This window comes from Anthonomus grandis, chromosome 8 (assembly GCF_022605725.1).
Source record: "Anthonomus grandis grandis chromosome 8, icAntGran1.3, whole genome shotgun sequence".
NCBI classification, from domain to species: Eukaryota; Metazoa; Arthropoda; class Insecta; order Coleoptera; family Curculionidae; genus Anthonomus; species Anthonomus grandis.
In genome coordinates, this window is record NC_065553.1 from 33,796,338 (window position 1) to 33,818,278 (window position 21,941).

Sequence of the window (21,941 nt, forward strand, 5' to 3'; positions counted from 1 at the left end):
CCTTCATCGGCCTTGCATTGTTTAAAAACAGATTTGTTGCTGGAAAATCCAGAAAATTATTATGAAATTGCAGCAGATTCTCAATATGTCCCGACAATTTCTGTAGCACATAAATTGTTTGAAAAGGAGTTTTCAAAAGAGTATGGATGTTTTACAGGTAATTTTATTTAACATTTTGCTGTTACTTTAAAGTACAGAGTGGTAGATCCAGGGTTCATTTTAGGGGGGTACAACATATACATATATAAACATACAGGGTTGTACAAAAAGACATAAGGTTGTATCGTAATGAAAAAAAATATTACCGTGAGGCTGCGAGAGCTACAACTAACTAATTAACTAAAACATAAACAAATAATCAGACTGAAAAACCTGGATCTACCTATGCAGTGGTGGGCTTTAACGATAAACCTATTTTATTTTAGGAAATTTGATGTTAGAAAATTTAAAAGCAAAATTGGATGAATACACTAAAACATATAATCAAGGAAGAGCAAAGCTTTGTAAAACCAAAGATGATAATCACTATTTTGTAGTTTTGTGTACTCCAATTATATCTCGAGCTCATCAAAACAGAAGTCAAAGTCGAGAGTTGGTAATGGTTGATGCTTCTGGTGGAATGGACAAACAGAGACATCAAGTATATTTCTTTATAACACCAACAGTGGCAGGTGGCTTGCCACTTGGAGTCATCATAACTGATACTGAAAAGGAGTATGTTTTTGATGAAGCATTACAGGAAATGAAAAATATATTACCGCCTGACTCATTTTATAAACAAAGATACCCTACAGTATTTTTAACTGACAATGACCTAAAGGAAAGAAATCCCTTAAAAAAAATTTTGCTGGTTCTGTGCTTTTGTTGTGCCAATTTCTTTTTTTAAAAGCATGTTGGACTTGGTTATGTGACACCAAGCATGGCATTTTGCAATCTAATCGACAAGAGCTATATTTCATGATAAAAAACATTGTTTATGCTTTAAATGTAGAAGAAGCTTTAAAGCACCATACAGTAATTCTCAACAGTAATGTCTCAAAAAAGTATCCTCTTTTCATAAACCATTATTTAAAATTATGGAATTACAAAGAGGACTGGGCTACCTGTTATCGACAAAAATATATGTTAAGAGGTAGTAACACAAAAAATTATGTAGAGGTGGTTTTCCGAATTCTAAAGGACTGTATCCTAAACAGAGTTATGGCCTTTAGTATCATTCAGCTGGTTGACTATATTCTTACTCGCTATGAAATGTATATGGAAAAAAGACTCATAGATTTCACGAATGGTCGATACCCAAAAGCTATGTTAAAAAGGATGTTACCCAAACAAAGAGGCAATGTGTCCTATGAGATTCAGAGATATATTGATATGCAGGGTGTTTTTAACCTAATTTCTAGTGAAAATAAGAACCAATATTGGGTAGACATTATTAATGGTACCTGCTCTTGTGCTAAAGGCACAACAGGCAGTTTATGTTCACATGCATCCGCTGTGATTCTTCATATGGAAGACAAGCTTGAGAGTGGTTTTAATTTAGTTTCTGAGAATGCCAAAAAACAATGTATTACATAGCCACAGGAAAAAAGTGCCCTAGTAATTGGTTAAAGCCGCTGAAAGAAATTCCTGTCTCCGTAAGCAATACAGAAATATTTGAAAGTAATAACGTCCTTAGTAACCCAAGTAGTAACGTACTGAAGCCTTTGGAAATTCCCGAGGAAACTTATAAAAAACCCTTGAGTACTTTAATTCAAAGAAGGATGAAAACAATATTTTTGAGCTATTGGATAAAGAAAAAATGGAACTTGAAAATTTGTTTGATAGAATAACAAAAGGTGTACAAAACCAACCAAATATTTTTGTCCCAGCAGTGCAAAAAATGCTGAGTAATACGAAAAAATTTGCAAAAACAGAAACTGGTCTTATTAGTGCATTACATACATTTGGTAAATATAGTGGACTTGAACCTTTTAAAAATGGAAAGAAAACAGCACAAAATAAACAATTAAGAAGAAAACATTCCTCATTTATAGGTGTTCAACCTACAGCAATTGGTCGACGTAAAAAGTGTTTAAGCGGAAAAAAGGTAATATCAGCTGGTCGTCCTAGGCAAGGTATAAAACTTAATGTCAATTTACAAGATCACCATTACACTAAATTTAATTCTTTACCTATTAACAAAAAAACTCCACACAATTTACAAACTGCAGTTTATTTAAACAAAAGTATTGGTATTACGAAATGTAAAAAAAATTAAAATATATTCGGGTTTTAAAACAACGTCTGTATTGCTGATATATTTTAAACATTGTAACTTTTAATAGAAAAATGTGTAAATTCCTAATAATTAAAGTTTAAGTACACCGGACAAATATATTTGTATTTTAATTTGACTAAAAGTTCCTGGTCTAAAATTTTTTTTATTTGTTTACTTATTTTCGAGAGAATTTTACCCCAAATTTATATGTAACTATCTAGGAAGGTAGCTGAGTAGGTATAGTAGATATAACTACCGAGGTAGCTAGTTATATCTGTGATTTTACATTAAGTAGCCATATTTTTAATTTCTCTCACTAAAATAATAATTATTAAATAATAAAATAGTTCCTAAATATCATGTCAGTACTATATATATATATATTATTTTTTAATACGCATGTATAATATGTATCCTTACTTGCGATATTTTAGGATTATGAATAGATTTCAGTTTCTTTTTGCTATAAACAACTTAAAATGTACTAAAACGTCGAAAATTCGATTCGCAACAAACATTTTCCTAATTTCGTTTTTCTTCGTGCGGTGAATATGCATTTACTTTTTACCAATTTATTATCATCTTCGAATTTGGACATACACTTACACGAAATTCTTAACCAATCAAATTTGCTTAAATGCCGCCCATTACTGAACCCATTAGGATCGGCGAAAATGCTTGCAGCGCGTAAAAAGCGCTCCCTGCTTTACCAGCACGGACGTCACTCTCCAAGTCAATGAGTTTCGACTTTATAGAGTCGGTAGTTATTGCGATCCCCGAATGTTCAATCGCCATTATCATGGGCATATACTTCTCAGGAAGCCCTGCAAGCAAAAGCGATCCAATCCATTCATCGTCAATATTAAATCCTGTGCCCCGAAGCCACTGACTGGTCTCAATAATCTGATTTACATAATGCACCATTGAACCGCAACTATCCAACCTCGTTGATATCAAGTTTCTGAGTAAACTTATCCGCCGGGCAAAACCAGAATCGTCAAACATGGATTTCAACTTACTCCATAAAACATTGGTTGAAGTTGCTTCCTTGACGTGAACATAAAGCGATGGGTCTATCGTTAAAATTAATTTTGCCTTTGTTTTTTCATCGGCCTCAACTTGATCTGACGCTGTCCTATCTGGTTCATTCTCCACGTATTTCTTCAGCCCCTCGAGCACTAAAAAATTCTCGGCTGCAAACGCTCAATCGTCGTAATTTTCACGACCTTTTAACTTTGGAACGTTTACCAAATAACTGGACGACATTGTCTATTCACTTAACTGCAACTGCCTACGATATTAACCACAAGCACACACGGCATGGCCTGGGCCCATAACCTGTTGAAAAACGGGTTCGCGGATCGAAATAAAACGACACGCTTGCTAAGTATTCAGAACAGAACTGACAACTTTTATTCTAAGTAGTAATCGTTAATCGCACACAGCAAATAAACAACAGAGATGGAAACAGTGTAACATGTGTTACATTGTACATATTATCTAGATGGCGTTACTTACATTAGACTATTTAATAAACTGAATAGCATGGATTTATTTTAACAATGACCCCATCAATTATTGGGAACTTATATTTTCCATTCCAATACATATGTATCCTTGGAAGATGAATACATCCCATCAACGCATTCATTCCGAAAAATTTCTTTATTCGTTGAGAAGTAAAGTTGTTTTCTTTTGCATTTTGTTGCAAGAAATACTGGGAAGTGAAATTTGCGGCTGACTCAAAAAAATCATCATCCAAATATTTAGCAAAATATTCGTTTGGAGTTTTTACGATGGATGGAGTATAGTCCTCTTTTACAGGAAATTCCTTACTTCTAAAGTTTTCATGCTTCCACTGGAGAGTCTGGACATGTATGAGGAGTAAATCATCTTCTGAATCTGAAGAGCTATCAGCTTCATTTGATGCTACAATTGGGATCTTTTCGTGAATTTCAAACCCATCTCTTCATCCTCGGACTCTAAATCCAACCCAACTTCGTCTAGAAGTTGGAACAATGCCTCCTCGTCATCCCTTAGATAGTCCAAATCAATAATTTCTTTACTTTTTCCTGTAACAAAGAATTAATTGTATCCAACTTAATTAAAACCAAACTACATTAACTGCCGTGGCTCACAATTGTGATATACATAACAAAACCATTCTTGGAATCAACAATTTTAAAGATATTTTCAATCTCTAAAAACAATACACTTAATTAAAGTTTATTATACCTATTTAATATTAAGCACTTCTTTTTTCCTCTAAATTCGATAAATAAATAATAACTTACCTGCACGAGCCATTGTTGAAAATAATCTGAAACTTTTCAGGTTATGACAAGAATGCACTCCCGGCAAAATAAACGATTTGCGCATGCACACCTAAAAAATGCACTATTCACAATCATGTCGCACAGTTCTCTACCCAGATTAAACATTTTTTGATCCTTATAACACTAGTAAATAAGGAAGTCACAATTGTGACATCGGGTAGCGTAAGGGATAAGTAAGTCCTCCGCTTCTAAGTTCTCTTACAATCTTTATTAAACCAAACCAATTATCGGCGACGTTTCTATTAGATTTGGTAACAAATTTTGTAAGCTTAAGAATTACTTTTCCTTATCGGACCTAAAAATTATGATTCCTTGCATCTGTCATACACATAATTTTTATTCCGTATTTGGCAAGTTTTAGCGCCATATACATTCGAAATTTGCAACGTTCTCTAAAAGCTACGCGCATCTCGTCTATACAAACTGATTGCCTAACAGTATAATTTTTTTGGGAGTTCTTTATCAACTTATTAATTTTTTTTTAAATAGTCGCTACAGGATCGCTTTGTTTTCTTTCTTCTCTGTCAGTAGCATTGTCAAATCGCAAGCATGCTAATAAAAAAGGAATCTCTTCTGGCTCATAAAAGCTCTAAATATATTCCTGCCATTTCCTAAGTTGCAAATAAACTCTTACAACATTTTCATGATTAGACTTGAAGATCTCTGAATAAGTAAAAGACCTAAAAAGGCTTTCATCTCGATAAGATTTGTCGGGGCTAGATGACGCATTAGGTTCCGAATAATTTGGTATAATTTTATTCATTTTTTCATTTGTCCATTGATTAATTTCCTGTACCATGACCTCGGACAAAATCAAGTTCCAAATATCTTCAATTTGAGGATTATTACCAAGCTACTTCGCAGGATTTCGTAAACCGAGCAAACGCATTTATAATCGCATACGGCCATTGCTTATTCGGACTCAAAATGCCGCAAAAGTAGTGTCGGGTTGATATCCAGCGACCAAAATCGAGAACGCAGCATATGTCGTTTGCCAGCAATATATTTATAGTTGGCGCCCATTATTATTTAATCAATATAATGCCCGTATCTCCTGGAATTCTAAAGGAGTTTTAATAATTTTTTGTTTAGATATTAACAATGATTACCTAAATCAGTTTTTAGTGGGTATAAACCGCGACAAATTAAGGAAATTAATTAGAAGGAACTTCCAAAGGATTTGAATTAAACTTTTTTTCTGTAATACATAATAAATATCTAAACGGATTCGAGATCGTTGCAAGCCTCTACAAACGAAAGTTTTTTGATTAAAAATTATTGAGTAAGATGTTAGAAATGGCTATAACTGCCAAAGGATGTGGATTAAACTTTTTCTTAAAGCCGTTAGGAGTTACATAGTCCTGTATATTTTTTAACAGCTAACAATTCAATAATTTTTTACCAAAAAACTTTTGTTTATAGAGGTTTGCAAACATCTCAAATGCGTTTAGATACTTATTGTAGAAAAAAGATTTATTCAAATTCTTTGGGAGCCTTTGTCATTTCTTTAACATTCGACTTTTTAAGTAATTTTTACAAAAAAGCTTTAGTTTGTAGAGTTTATAACCACTATAAATCGATTTAGTTATTGATTGTTAATATCTGGACAAAAAAATATTTTAAAATTGGGAATTTCAGGAGATACCGGCAATATATCGATTAAATAAGTGGGCGCGGACTATAAATAGGTTGCTGGCAAACGACACATGCTCCGTTCTAGATTTTTTGTTGCTGGATATCGATCGAGCGCTAGCTCCACAGATATGAAAAAATATCTAGAAAAACAACACAAAATGGCAACTTCGGATACGTGCATTGTAAACATAGAGGTATTCTACGTTGTCAAGTTGCTTTTTTTTCATTAACTTTTTCATAAGGAATCTTTTTTTTATTTTGAAAAAATTGTTGATTACTCTAATAGTATACAGTGTGGCCCAAATTGGGTGTACATGTATGGGTATCTTGGAAACTATAAGAGATAGAAAATTGGTTAAATGGAGAAAGTTGTAGGGCATTTAGTTAGTGCCGCTTTCAGAACGATTTTATCTTTTTTCGACTTTGAAATATTTGGAAAAAATTAAAAGGTTGCATTTTTGAAAAAAGGCTGTATTTTTTTTATTTCAACGTATTTTTAAAATCTGTAAAAACATTATTAGGACAACTTTTTAAGGACGATGCATACCTGAATTCAGTTTTTGTTCTCGCCGTGTCGGTTCTGAGATTTCATCCTCAACTTCTTTTTTTCTTATGGCGGCCATTTTGTTTTTTTGCTAAATTAAAAAGATCTTTTTTTTCCCTTTAAAATGATGTATAACACTTTATGAAAATATTTCATTCTTATGTCAAAAAGTTACAAAGTTCATTTTTTGCGGAGTTGGCCATGAATGCGGAGGCCATGACTACGGAGGCGATTTGTCATATAAATGCTTTATATAAATGCTTTTTTTTTTTTTATTATTGCTTAATGATTTAGCGTCATTTACTGACAGTTTTGCAAAATATTATTTATTTGATTTAACTTTTTATCTTCTTTAGTAGTTCTTATCTTGTTAATTTTTTGTTCTTGTTCTTGTTAGTGTTAAATAGTTTTTTCGTATCTAGTTGTTTTCGTTTGTCTTTAGTGAGTTTTGTTTAAATTTTTAATTTCCGAAAATAGCCATGCGATATACCAGTGAAGACAAATTTGACATATTGGAATGTTATATTACATGTAATAGAAATGCAAATCTTGCAATCGCTAGATATTTGGAACTGTATCCTGAGAGACAACAGCCAGGTCCAAGACTATTCGCTAGGCTTGTCATGAACCTTAGATTTCATGGAAGTTTTGAAATACCGACGCCAGAAAATTATCAAAGGGACAATGAAGCTCGCGATGAAAACATTTTAGATCATTTTAATGCTAACCCGAAAACATCGACCCGAAAAGCTGCAGCTGATATGAATATACCAAGGACTACCATTCAAAGATTCTTAAAAAAAAATAAATATCATCCATATAAGCCTACTATTGTTCAAGGTTTAAGGGATACAGACTACCCAAGACGATTAGAATTTTCAAACTGGTTTGTAAGGCAATGTCAAGAAATACCTAATTTCAGCAGGAAAATTATTTGGACCGACGAAACGTTTTTTAGCAACTGCGGAGTATTTAACAGGCATTATCGTCACTTTTGGGCTACTGAGAATCCTCATGAAGTAGCTGAACGTAGACTACAAGTGAGATTTGGATTTAATGTATGGTGTGGTATGTACGGTAAGTTAATTACCCACTCCACAAAATAATTTTTAAGTAAAATGCTATAATTGTTTTTAGATAATCACCTTATTGGGCCCTTTATTTATAACCAAACACTGACGGGTCAAAGATATTTAAATCTTTTGGAAAAGCAGATATTACCTGCCGTGAGAGCTATAATACCTGAAGAACAAATATGGAGTGATGTGTGGTTTCAACAGGACGGGTGTCCCGCACATAATACTGGGGACGTTCAAAACTTGTTAACGCAAGCATTTAATAATAAACTTATCGCGAACCGCGGTGCTGTAAATTGGCCAGCTAGGTCTCCAGATATTACACCCCTGGATTTTTATCTTTGGGGATATGTTAAAAATGAAGTTTACGAATTTGAACCTCCTGCGACACTCGAACAACTAGAGGATAGGGTTCGGAATGCAGTGGCGGCTTTTGGGGTAGAGCCACAGTGCCATCGGCACGGCTCTACCTAATAAACGTTGAAAATAAAAAAAATAATTTATTTTTTAAATTTTACTTCAGTCCAAAAAAATATCTGTATATTAATATTTAATACCAATTATAAAATTAAAATACTGGAACGCAGCCAGTGCAAGATTCCGCAAATTTCGCTAATGCGAAATCGAAGAAGTAGTTGTCGTGCCAGGCCCCGTATCGATGCGTGTTACATCGAATAATCACAGCAAATGTCCTTGAAACAATGTGGTAAAGCTATGGCAAATTAAATAATTTTGGGCCGGGCTCCAAACCAATAGAATCGTTTCTAGCGAAGCGTGCGTGATATTGTTTGTTTTGATTATTCATCGGGCGTTCGCGGTTCCGTTAAAAACAATGAATAAAATTAGTTTTTTAAAAGCAAATCCATTTTCCACTTTATCATTGGAACAAAAAGTAGAAATAAAGGAGTTAGGGCGACCGTTGCCCGATTTAAATATAGAAAAAACTCAAGGTGGACAAAAAGTGCGTTCGCGTAAATTTAGTAGGAATATTTATGCCAAAAATATTTGGGTGTGCGGGTGTGATTCGTCTAATAAGCTATTTTGCTTTATGTGTGTTTTATTTGGAGGAGAGGAATTCTGGTCTCGAAGAGGAACAGATGATCTTGTTCACGTATGGGAGAAAATGAAAACACATGAAAAATCCAAGGTACACATGAACAATATTTTCAATTTTTCTATGCTTGGTAAATTTAACATAAAAACTCAGTTAAACTCGGCATACCGGAGCCAACTTATTGAAAAAAATAAACAAATTGAAAAAAATAGATATGTGTTAAATCAAATTATAAATTGCATTCGTTTTTGTGGTGCATTTGAGTTGGCTCTCAGAGGCCACAATGAAAAAGAGACATCCGAAAATAAAGGAATATTTCGGGAATTAATTAATTTTAGCTCAGAATTAGACAAAACGCCTAAGGATCATATTCAAAAATCAACAGTTTTTAAAGGGACATCCAAAATAATACAAAATGAGCTTCTAGAGTGTATGTTTGATGTATATCATGAAGAGGTGACAGAAGAAATAGGGAACTCTCCATTTGTGGCTGTTATCGCCGACGAAACCACTGACGTTGCTTGTGAGTTTCAACTCGTAATTGTTTTTAGATACTTGCATGCTGGTAAGCCTGTTGAAAGATTCTGGAATTTTTACAATCCAAAAGACCATGATGCTGAATCAATCTCCCAGTGCATACTTCAAGTTTTGGACCCTTTACTTAAAGATCACCACAATAAATTAATTGCGCAAAGTTATGATGGAGCATCGGTTATGAGTGGAGGTTTGAATGGAGTACAAGCAAAAATTAAAGTAAAATTCCCTTTGGCTAATTATATTCACTGCTATGCACATCAAGTAAATTTAGTAATGGCCAGTGCGACTTCCATTAATTCCGAGACTCGAATTTTTTTTGCAAACTTGACTAGGTTATGTTCCTTTTTTTCTGTTTCTCCTCAAAGAACCAAAATATTGGATGAAGTTTTTGAGAAAAGATTACCGCGCTCATCTCAAACTCGCTGGAATTTCCAATCAAGGGGAATAAATACTGTTTATGAAAATAGACAAGATTTAATTACTGTAATGGAAACTATCGAAAGAACATCACGCGATAACACGTCAGTTAATCAAGCCAGTGGAAATAAGTTGAAATTGCAAAGTAAAAATTTTGTTTTCTGGCTATCAATTTTCCATAAAATTATGCCTTATGTAGAAATAATTTTTAATCAGTTACAAAAAGAATGTACGGATTCGGTAAAAATAAAACAAGACTTACACAACTTTGAAAGAGCAATACAACTTATTAGGGATAATATGGACCAAATTATTCAGGAAATTGAAATAAATACAACATCACAAGGTGAAGGAGAACTACAATCAAAGAGATTGCGTACCTCTGTAGTAGAAAATACTAAAAAGCAAACAGCTTTAGAAATCTGTGATGCAATTTTGATGCAAATAAAATTAAGATTTAATTTCACTGGACACTTAGTGGCTACAAATTTATTTGCCCATGAACAATTTTCCGTGTATAGAGAATGTTTTCCAGAAAAGTACCTAGAAGAAACATGTAGAGAATTTTCTTTTTTAAATAAAAAGTTTTATATGAAAGAGAGGAACTAAACTCAATCTCAGGATCTAGAGCTGTGCCACTCTTGGTGTTATTAAACGAAGACTGCTTAAAATATGCCTTTGAGGAGACCATACAATTATTAAGTGCCCTGGCAATCATGCCTATGACGACATCGGAAGCAGAAAGGTGTTTTTCAATGTTAAAAAGAATTAAAGATCTTCTTAGGAACACAATGAAAGAGGAAAGACTCAGTGCGCTAGGTATGTTATCCGCAGAGAAGCAATTTGTTAATTCAATTAAGGACTTTTATAATAAAGTAATCGACAAATTTGCTAACAAAAAAGAATGAAGAATGGACTTTATATATCGTGTACTTTAAGTAAAACAATTCAGTTTAATTGACTATTATATTATATACTTTTTTTTAAGTTATTAAAAACAATAAAATTATTTATTTGTGTACCTTACTGTAAATATGAAAAACTGCATGTTGCCTCCCAACTAGCAATAATAGTCCCTGATTCTTGTTAAAAAGTATTCGCTACTAAAATATAGTTCCTGAATCCACTTTGCTACTTAAAATGTTACTTTATAGAACATAGTTACTTTAAAGTATAATTTAGAAGTCGCTGTCTGGTTCCTGCCACTAATATTTGTGGAAGATAAGCACCCATATATTAAGTGGCAACGGTTCACTTTCATGTAGTATCTTGGAACTACCCGAATCTTTACAAATGCCACGATAAAAGACCAGAAACTTTATAGTCACTTTTTATGGTTACAGTTACTTATAAATGTTACTGTAATGCCTCGAAATAGTTTTTGTTACTTTGTGGTAGCAATTTAAATTCCAGGGTGGTTCCGGCTACGACAATTAGGATCTTTAAAAACATAGTCGCACATATAGTTCCAAGATAGTTATTGTCACTATGGTAGGATACTATGAAGTGGCTGCCCCATACGCCTTGCCACTAAAAAGTCGCCGGGATTAAAAATCGGTACTTTAAAGCGGCCGTTACTTAATACACCCCACTCACTAAAAGAGCAAAATAATAGATCAGAACCACAAAAATATCAAAATTTTCTAATAGTGTTACACTTGTTATAAAATTTTATTATTTTAGAGTACAGTAAAATGCCAAAGGTAAATAAAAAAAAGTTTAGACATTCCAGTACCTTTTGCCGGAGAGTTAAACAAAAACGGAATATGCCAGAAAGCGAATTTCAAGAACCCGAAAATCAATTTTTGCATGATCCTGTAATGCTGTTAGATCAACATAATCCCGTTGATGAAATTTTAGAATTTCCTTCAGGTGACTCTACCTGTGAAGATCAAATTAATTTAAAACCTGGAAGTAACATTTAATCAGAATTAATTCAATGGGCTTTAAAATACTCAATTCCCCACGTAGCCTTAACGGATTTGTTAATTTTATTAAAAAATGAACTTAAGCTTGAAGAACTACCTAGAGACAGTAGAACTTCAATTGGAACACCAAGCTCCTGTTCCATAGTACCAATGGGAGATGGTCATTTCTGGTATAATGAGATCCAAAAAAACTTGTATCAGCAATCATTTTTAACTGACTTAAATAAGGATAAAGATATTTCTTCTATTTCTCTTATTCTTAATATTGATCCGCCTGCCGCACTGCCTCCGTTTAATAGTTCTCCTTTACAATTTTGGCCAATATTACTCAATATTTGCCAATATACTCAAAGTACATACATGAATACTCTAAATTAAAGCCAATGGCTATTGCTATTTATTGTGGACCAACGAAACCCCCTATTCAAGAATATTTTATTTGATTCACTACATTTATTTGACTTAGGGAGAGATATTGAATATCTCTCAGAAATGTTAATATCATATAACATCAGAAGGCCAACTGAACTTCACAGAGCAATAAGACCACTAAGGAATTTAAAATTTTGGAAAAAAATCTGAATATCGGACGTGTTTACTTTACTTGGGACCAGTACTCCTTAAAGATATTTTAGCTGGTCCAGTATATCAACATTATATTTACTTATTTTGTGCTACTACTATTTTGAGTTGTTCAGCTTATTTAAAACACATTAATGTAGCTGAGAAATTGTTATTTCAGTTTACAACAATATTTAGTATATGGCAAGGATGCTATTGGGAGCAACGTGCACAATCTGTGCCATGTTGTGAATGACGTTAAAAAATTTGGTTCTCTAACTAATATAAGTGCATATCTTTTTGAAAATTTTTTATTTAGTTTAAAATCATTAATTCGTACTGGTAAAAGGCCATTAGCACAAATTGCCAAACGGCTGACAGAAATGCAAAGCTTAAAAATAGATGCTTTTCCTGGTTTAGTAACTCCTTATGCGACAAATGAAATTTTAAAGAAAAAACCAGAGTCTTTAGCACTTGCAGGATACAGGTTATACAAAACCATTTATGAAATAGAAAATATTATGTTATCTAGTAATATTAAAAATAAATGGTTTATGACGAGTGATAATATTATTATTGAGTTAATGTATGTAATGAAAGATGAAGAAGGATACTACGTTTACGGTGCTGATATAAAAAATTATGCAGATTTTTTTATTTTGCCATTTAAATCGTCTAACATAAATATTTATGAATGTAAGCATAAAAGTAAAAACGATTTTAGTTTGCCTAAATCATACCGTTTAGACCAAATAAAATGTAAATTATTTGCAATCGAATGGAAAGACAAGCTTGTATTTTTTCCTTTGCATCATACTTTAACAACTAATGAAAACTCTGTTTTTGGGTACATAAAAATATATATTTATTTATTATTGTGATTACCCTAAATAAACACTTAACACTAAACAGGAACTAAAACAATAATTATTAAAAAAAAAAATAAAATAAATTCTTGCTCTTTGGCATATAAATCAATTAAAAAAAATCACAAAGAACATTTAAAGCATTTTAAATAAATAATAAAAACTAGCTGGGTAGCTAGGTGCATAATATTATATAATAAGAATGTTATAGTGGCCAAGGTATTACGCGGCGCGGCGCGACTCCACGATATCGAGGCGAGCGCTTCTGAAAGGTGGCGTTTTGGTTGAACGGGGAACTTATAGAAGAGTGTTACTTTATAGTTACTTTATACCTAATTATTCATAATTTTTACCACTTTATAGTAGCGTATAGAACTTTTTAGTAATTTTCATGGTATCGGCCATATTTTTTGAAAGCTTACGACGTAGTCTCCAAGATTAACTAAAAAATTATGCGTTTTTTCTCAAAATATGCATTAAAACCTTATATTTTTCATTTTTGACCATAAAATACTTTTGCAAGATACCAGGCAATGATTAAAAAAATTTGAAAAAAATTTCGTAATATTATATAATTTTTTAACATAAATAAAAAGGTTAATTCAGATAGTTAGTGCGGCGCTTCAAATTATTTTCATATAAACCTATAGTTTTAACCAGTAAACTCAATTGCGTCGATAAATTTACTTTCATATTCCTAAGAAAAACTCAAATCAATATTATGAAAAATCATAATATAATAAGTAAAATGGCTGTTTATAATTCGTTTGTCATCATGCCATTTTAAAACAATCTTACAATTTCATAAAGGTGGCGCTGGTGAAGACGTTCGAAAATGCATTAGTTTGCCACGAACTTGTGACCACGCACTAACTAGGCAGCCTCGTGGCATCTACGTATCTGGGACGAAATCATCTACTTTATAGTAGCACAACAGAGTAAATGCCTTAGTGGCAAAAACTACCCAAAACACTACCCAGCTACCCAAAATCATTCCCCATTTTAGTCGCAGCCTCGTAGCATCTTACAAATATGGGATGTGGCCGCCTTCAAATATAAATGCTAAGCAACTAGCATTTATACGGCGCCTAAGGTCGCCGTATAAATGCTAGTTGGGCTGTGACCTGAAGTATTGACATTTCCACGTAGTTTTGGTAAGTTCATTTCCTTAAATTTCAAATTTTATGTTTTTTTTTTAAATGTATATTTTTATCTACAAAAAAAAATAGAAAACTTATTGCGTTATAATTTTGATAATAAAATGTAATAATTTCGATCACTCGTTCGGTGATGATAAAATTAGATTAAGGTTTGGCCCTACCTCTCTGAACTGTCACGAGCCGCCACTGGTTGAATAACGCCAAACACTCCTGGGAAATTGTCACACGGTTGCGTTTGTGGTCGATTGTGAGCAAACGCGGCACCCATCTTGCGGAAAGCTTTCTCATACCCAAATGATCATTTAAAATTGAAACTACTAAACCATGTGAGATGCCTATGGCTTCCACAATCTCTCTCACTTTCAATCTCCGATCGGCTAAAACCATATCGTGAATTTTTTCGATTGTTTTGGATGTAGAGACCTCGACTGGGCGTCCAGAATGTTCGGCATCTTCCATGCTTGTACGGCCACATCGAAATTCAGTAAACCACTTCTTTACCATGGAAATGGATGGTGCAGAGTCCCCATAGTATTTATCAAGCTTAGCCTTGGTTTGAGTGATGGTTTTTTTCCGTAAAAAATAATGCTTAATGAGCACACGAAATTCACTTTTTTCCATTTTTTTCTCAAAACGAGTGGTAGTCTGCTATCAACAGCTATCAAACACAAGCTAAATGACGCAGCTTGTTCAAATTTTGACAGGCGTCAACTGACAGTCCTCTGTTGAGAGGAGCAGAGTTGCCATTTTCATTAAAGGGCGGGAAATTTAAAAAGTCACGAACCAATTGACCAGCCCTTGTATATCACAACAGAATTAGCAGATAAATTGGATCTTAAAAAAAAAGCGTCAATATTCCAATTCGCGGAATTAGCAGAAATTTAGTTTATGTTAAATTCTCAACTAAAACGAGAATACATTCCTCTCATGGAAAATATTTTACGGATTTGAATTTTTTAATTTTGGACAAAATTACTGAGAACTTGCCAACTATGACTATTAATCGCGAGAATGTCGACTTTCCCCAGGGTATTAAATTAGCCGATGATAATTTCAATATATCAAAACCCATTGATATGTTACTTGGAGCTGCAGTTTTTTGGTCATTGCTCTGTATAGGGAAATTAATTTAGGAAATGGCATGCCTATAGTTCAAAAAACCCATTTGGGATGGATCATTTCGGGTCCTATAAACTTAAACTTGAATTTGTCAAAGCAAGTTGTTTGTAATATAAATACTTTAGTTAGCAATTTTAATCTTGATCAGAAGGTAGAGCGATTTTGGAAAAGTGAAGAGGTTTTGCTGAGAGTAACTCAATCGAAAGAGGAACGGGAATATGTGAACTATTTTTTAAAAACAGCTAAACGCGATCAGAAGGGCAGATTTATTGTTAGTTTGCCTAAACGACAATTTTTTCAAATTGGGCAAATCCAGAGAGATAGCTTTAAAACAATTTTGCAATCTTGAGAAAAGATTGCATAAGAATCCTTCGCTTAAGAATGAATATTATAAATTCATTTATGAATATATCGAATTAGGTCACATGTCTCTGGTTTCTTCACAATTTGATGATTTTAATGAGTCAAGTAAAATTTATTATATGCCTCACCACCCTGTCCTTAAAGAGTCGAGTCTAACCACAAAATGCCGAGTTGTGTTTAATGCTTCGTGCAAAACTTCTAGCGGTCTTTCTTTAAATAATGTCTTAAAAGTCAGCCCAGTCATACAGGACGAACTTTTTTCTATAATTTGCAGATTTGGTTGTCATAATTGCGTAATTGTTGCCGAAGTAGAAAAGATGTATAGAATGGTGCAGGTTGAAGATTCAGATCGCGATTTGCAAAGAATCTTTTGGCGGTTTACACTGATTCTGATAAAATTCAGGAATATAGGCTGAATACCGTTACCTACGGTACAGCACCTGCTTCATTTTTGGCAATTCGCTCGCTTCATCAGATAGCTTATAACAATATAAAAATTTATCCTAATGAATAAGTGGCGCGTCAACAATTGAAGAGGCTCAAATTTTAAAAAACTTTATTATGAAACTTTTTAGATACCGCACATTTTAAATTACGTAAATGGGCGTCGAACAAAAGGGAGATTTTAGAGATTGCAGAAGACGGTAGTAGCTTACCTCAATATTTTATAACTGATAATAAGGCTGTTAAAACGTTGGGTCTTTTATGGAACCCCAACGAGGATTTGTTAAGTTACTCTGTTAATTTTGATCATAACTTGCGTAATCGTGTTACTAAAAGAATTATTCTTTCTACAGTGTCTCAGATATTTGACCCTCTTGGTCTGATAGGCCCTGTTGTTGTCCGAGCTAAGTTAATTTTGCAACAGTTATGGAGGAAAAAAATTGATTGGGATGAAACTGTGCTAATAAGTATTTACACTACTTTTATAAAGTTTGTTAAAGAAACTTTCGACTTAAATAGTTAAAAAATTCCGCGTCATATCATCTTACCCAATTCTATGGACATTACGTTACAGGGGTTTTGCGATGCTTCAATATCTGCTTACGGAGCATGTATTTATGCTGTATCCAGAAATCAAAACGGTGATGCCTTGGTTGAATTATTTTGTGCTAAATCCCGCATAGCACCATTAAAAACGATAACACTTCCTAGGCTTGAGCTCTGTGGAGCTGTTTTGTTGACCAATTTGATGACAAGGGTTGCTGATTCACTGTCCACAAATGTTTCTAGCTTTTACTATTGGACAGATTCGACCATAGTTTTAGCATGGTTAGCTTCCGAGCCGAGCAATTTAAAAACTTTTGTTTCCAATCGTGTCGCGACTATTTAGGATAAATCTAATATTAAAAATTGGAGATATGTAAAGTGAAATGACAACCCGGCTGATATTATATCTCGTGGTTCAAGTCCTGTAGATCTAAATTATTCTAAATTATGGTGGTCCGGTCGTGCATGATTACCTGTGGAGCCATGTATGTGGCCTATTATAGAAAAAATAAATTTAGAGAACATTCCCGATTCTCGACCTGCTAGAACTTTGAATTTTTTGGTAAAGGCTCCTGAAATATTTTTGATTAACAAATATTCTTCATTTTCAAAATTACAGCGCATATTTGCCTATATGTTAAGATTTATAAATAACTGCGAAAACAAACAATTAAAAATATTTGTTTCTTTATCTATAACTGAGTTGGACAATTCATTTACTGGTTTGATACAACTTGCTCAGTCTCAAGATTTCTATCATGAAATATCAGTTTTAAAGGACGCAAAACCTATATCTAAGAAATCCAAAATTTTGTCTTTAGACCCCTTTCTTCATGACAATATCTTAAGAGTAGGCGGTCGATTAAAAAACTGAAAATTGAGGAATGAACAAAAACATCCAGCTATAGTTTTAAATAAAAATGTGCTGTCTTTATTATTAATAGAGTTTGAACATAAAAGGCTTTTACATGCTACGCCTAAGATTGCATTGTAGTTTGCGAGATAGAGTTTGGATTATACACGGTAAAAGTACTATCAGGGATGTTATTCGTAAATGCCTTCGATGTTTTAAAATTAATCCTAGTATTGCAACTCCGAAGATGGGAAATCTGCCTGAGTATCGTGTTTGTCAAGCCTTTCCTTTTCAAAGAGTAGGTATAGATTTTGCCGGTCCGTATTTCTTAAAGGATGGGAAATCGCGAAATCGTATATTGGTCAAGGCCTATTTATGCATATTTATTTGCGTTGCTACAAAGGCTGTGCATTTGGAGCTTGTAGGCGATCTTCCTACCGAAGGCTTTCTAAATGCACTAAAAAGGTTTGTGTCAAGGAGGGGATTGCCTTCTGATATTTTTACGGACAATGGCACTAATTTCGTAGGGGCCGCCAAATTTGTAGCGGGGGTACTTACGTACTTGCCGTATGTCCACCCTCTAACCTTTGACGTCGCAGGGTATCCGTCAACCCCCCCTCACTATTTCTTTGTACAGTTATAGGAGAAAAGTCGACAAAATGCCTCGGGCACCACTCTAAGTAATTAAAGGAGCTTAGAGTCCCCTCTAGCCTCTCGGGTAAGCCTTTAGACAGTGGAGAAACCAGGTAAAGATTGAAAGTAGACTGTCCGGTTATAATGAGATCTTATTGCTCTTAATGTTTAATAATACAAATACTAATAAGTAAGTAACAGGTTTGGTTGCTTAAAACTAAATGAACAAAAGTGTCTTTAAAATCTATCAATCCCCATTATCAATTTCTATGATTAAGCACAGGTAGTTATTTGAGAAAATTTACCGGAAAATTCGGCACTCTATTAATGACGCAAAATACGATTTAAGGGACGGGGTTATGATGTTTTGTACAAGCGGTTACGGATGACATTCGTTAAGCAAAGCCGGAAACTCAACACCAATCAAGCCAAGCAATCTTAATCAATCGGTCAACATTTACCCCTGCTCTGTTGCTATACGGATAGTAATTATGACCTCACGGACTCGGTAATTACTTGTCTCTCACCAGTTTGAGAAGCTAAGTAATAATTAATAAACGCGGCTACTGCCTGCCCTAAAAAACACGAAGAAAGATAGTGTCCAAGCAGTAGTTTTCATCAATCAAACAATTAAACGGAACGGTACGGCCGCGGACAGAGCAGAAAATAAAAAGTCAATAATAAAAATTATCAATTAAATACAAAATAAATCCGCAGTGAGTGTTTCTCTGGTTGCAAACAAGAATGTAACTTTTCGCTAACGGAATTAATGAAACGTTGGTTTAATCACCCGTTTACTACCTGCCCTACAAAACACGAAGAAAGATAGTGTCCAGGTAATAATTTAACAAAACTGCGCTGCTGCCTGCCCTACAAAACACGAAGAAAGATGGGCCCAAACAACAGTTTCAAAATTAAATAAAGCGGAACGGGACGGAACGATATCAATATCAACGGATTCGATAGAGATCTTAATACGCGAGCTTGGAAGCGGCCGGTCAACTGTCAACAGGTGGCTCTTACCTAACCCAATTCACACTGTCAACGTCAAGACAAAATTAAACGTAAATATTGAAAATTTAATGGTATTGAAATATGGGAAAATTACGGGTACTTCTCTCGAAAGGTATGGTACGACCTTACTGCGACGAATGTGTATCCTTCGTGGACCTGGAACCTTTTTATACCCATCGCAGGAATTTGGATGCCGACGACTCAGGAACATCCTCGGAACCAATCGTTGGATAAAAATGCAATTGGGAAAACTTAATGAAAATAGAGTTTTTCCTCATGAAAACGGTACGGATTTATAGGCTATGACCTTATATGGTAAACAAACTTAGTTTCAGCTCTCAAAACCGGGTATTTCTAGGTGAAAACAGCGGGAAAAAAGCTGGCCACATGTGTACAAGAAAACCGGCTTTTCAGGAAAACCGCGGGAAACTGGAACATGATTTATATTACATTTTGCAACACTTGGCATGCCCCTTCATTTAACAGGGCTTCCCAAGGTGATACAAGTATAGGTGATTATTTGACAAAAACTTAAATTTATTGGCATTTTATTCCGCCAAGAGCATCTCATTTTAGTGGACTATGGGAGGCGGCAATAAAATCCTGTAAATACCATTTAATTTGCATAATGAGCCAGGCTCATCTAAATTTTAAGCAATTCAGTACTGTACTCGTGCAGGTGGAAGCGATTCTTAATTCTCGCCCTTTGCTACCCTTATCCGATGATCCTGATGACCTTGAATCCCTGACACCATCCCACTTCCTGATAGGACGAAAACTTACTTCCTTGCCACAAAGAGATGTCGAGAATATGCCAGCTAACCGACTGACACAATTTGACCGGCTTCAACAATTGGTGCAACATTTTTGGAGAAGGTGGCATCGGGAATATTTGGGAAGTCTTCAGACCAGAGCTAAGTGGAAACTTGATGGGAAACTAAGCTTGAAACCTGAAATGTTGGTTTTGTTGAAGGACGATGTGGTTACACCATTGCAATGGCCTATGGGACGAGTTATGGAAATCCATCCTGGATACGACGATGTCGTCCGAGTCGTCACGGTTAAGACTTCTAGTGGCACTTATAAGCGAGCATTTTCCAAAGTGTGTCCACTGCCTATTAAAGATGATTTTGAAAGTCGTTCCCAGCACGATGTTTCAACAGGGGCGGCTTATGCTGAGTCCGAGATCGAGCAAGTGGCAACGGCGGAATGGCCGCCCGATGACGCGATGGAGGGGAGTGACTGACCGAACACGTCAGCGGAGAATAAACAGATCAAAAAAAAAAAAAACGTCGAGATGGCGTCTCGTTTTTTAAGACGTTTTTATATTTAGTTTAATAATTTTCATTTGTTATTATATTTGAATAAATAAGATCACAGATATAACTAGCTAACGCAACAGATAAATACTCCAATAGTAAAAATGCGGGCCCCGAAATGTCAGCCGGCTTTTTGAGCGGGCTGACGATCGAGGAAATACGCAGCCCTTGTTGTCAAGTTTAGGTGAGGCAGGCAGCAGACCGCGGTCAGCCGAGTAAAAGTTTAAATAAATAGGGCGCTTTTTGGGACTTAAAGGTAGTTTGACTTTGCCGTTGTGGTTAAGTGTTTTGCGCTGATCGAATGAGTTTCTTATTTGTCTTAATGCGTTGTTTTTTAATATTTAAGACTTTTATTATTTACGAAATTCCATGTTTTTCGACTCTTCCAAAAAAACGACCTGGTGGTTCTAGATGTGAATATTTTAATTGTCGAAATTCACGAAGAAACTCTTCAATTAGAATGTTTAGGTTTCCAGTGAAAATAAAGGATTTATGCGATAAATGGATAATAAATTCTGGTAAGTAAATTTTATAATTACTCCCGACATTACTTTATTAAGTTCTTTTTTGCACTAAACTAAATTGAATTAACTCCTTTACCATTTTACTTAACTTAATTTTTTTCTATTAAACTTTTATTTTTTAATTTACCTTTACTTACGTTTTACTAAACTAAATAATAGTTAAGAAAAAAATATGATGGTTAAGCAATAATAACAACTCAATTAACTCATGAGTACTTATACAGCCAAAAAATGTATTTTTTGACATTTCAAATTGTTCAACAGTTACCCCAATATTTTTTTAAATTTTAAATAGATCATTTTAGTATATTTTTAAAGAAGGTATACCATTCCATAATTATTATGACATGCATGTCAATAGTTGACAGATTATTATTTAAAATAATTTAAAACTGATTTAAAACGATAAATATAGTGGTGGCATGGATAAGCACGTTAACGCATCTATCAATATACGATTAAATAACCATATAAAAATAGCTTTGATGCTGTTTTATTTTGTTTTGTTTGAAAACCTCTTCCAAAATCTATTGAACCACTTTTTGGCAATTACTTAATTTTTTTAGTAGCAACCAAATAAGAACAAAGATTTTTTAAAAGCAGCAATTCTGTCCCAATATTTTGATATATTTTTTCTCAAAAATCGGTCTAGAACTACCGTCCCAATACAAATTTTGTAATACTAAATGAATAAAAAAAAAGGTAATTAGGATGAAGATTTGAAGATCTTGTTTTCACGCGACGCTTCGTGTTTT

At 34.1% G+C, this 21,941-nt stretch overlaps 1 protein-coding gene and 1 long non-coding RNA gene across 2 annotated transcripts in view; both read left to right on the plus strand.

Moving 5' to 3' along the window:
* The window catches only part of LOC126739042 (adenylate cyclase type 3), a 1,002,544-nt gene that overhangs the window by 760,143 nt on the left and 220,460 nt on the right, over positions 1-21,941 (plus strand). The gene's annotated exons all lie outside the window — the stretch shown is intronic.
* On the plus strand, positions 19,271-20,230 carry LOC126739067 (uncharacterized). The gene is made up of 3 exons (XR_007661534.1): positions 19,271-19,628; positions 19,702-19,948; positions 20,023-20,230. It is a non-coding gene; the product is annotated as an uncharacterized LOC126739067 (long non-coding RNA).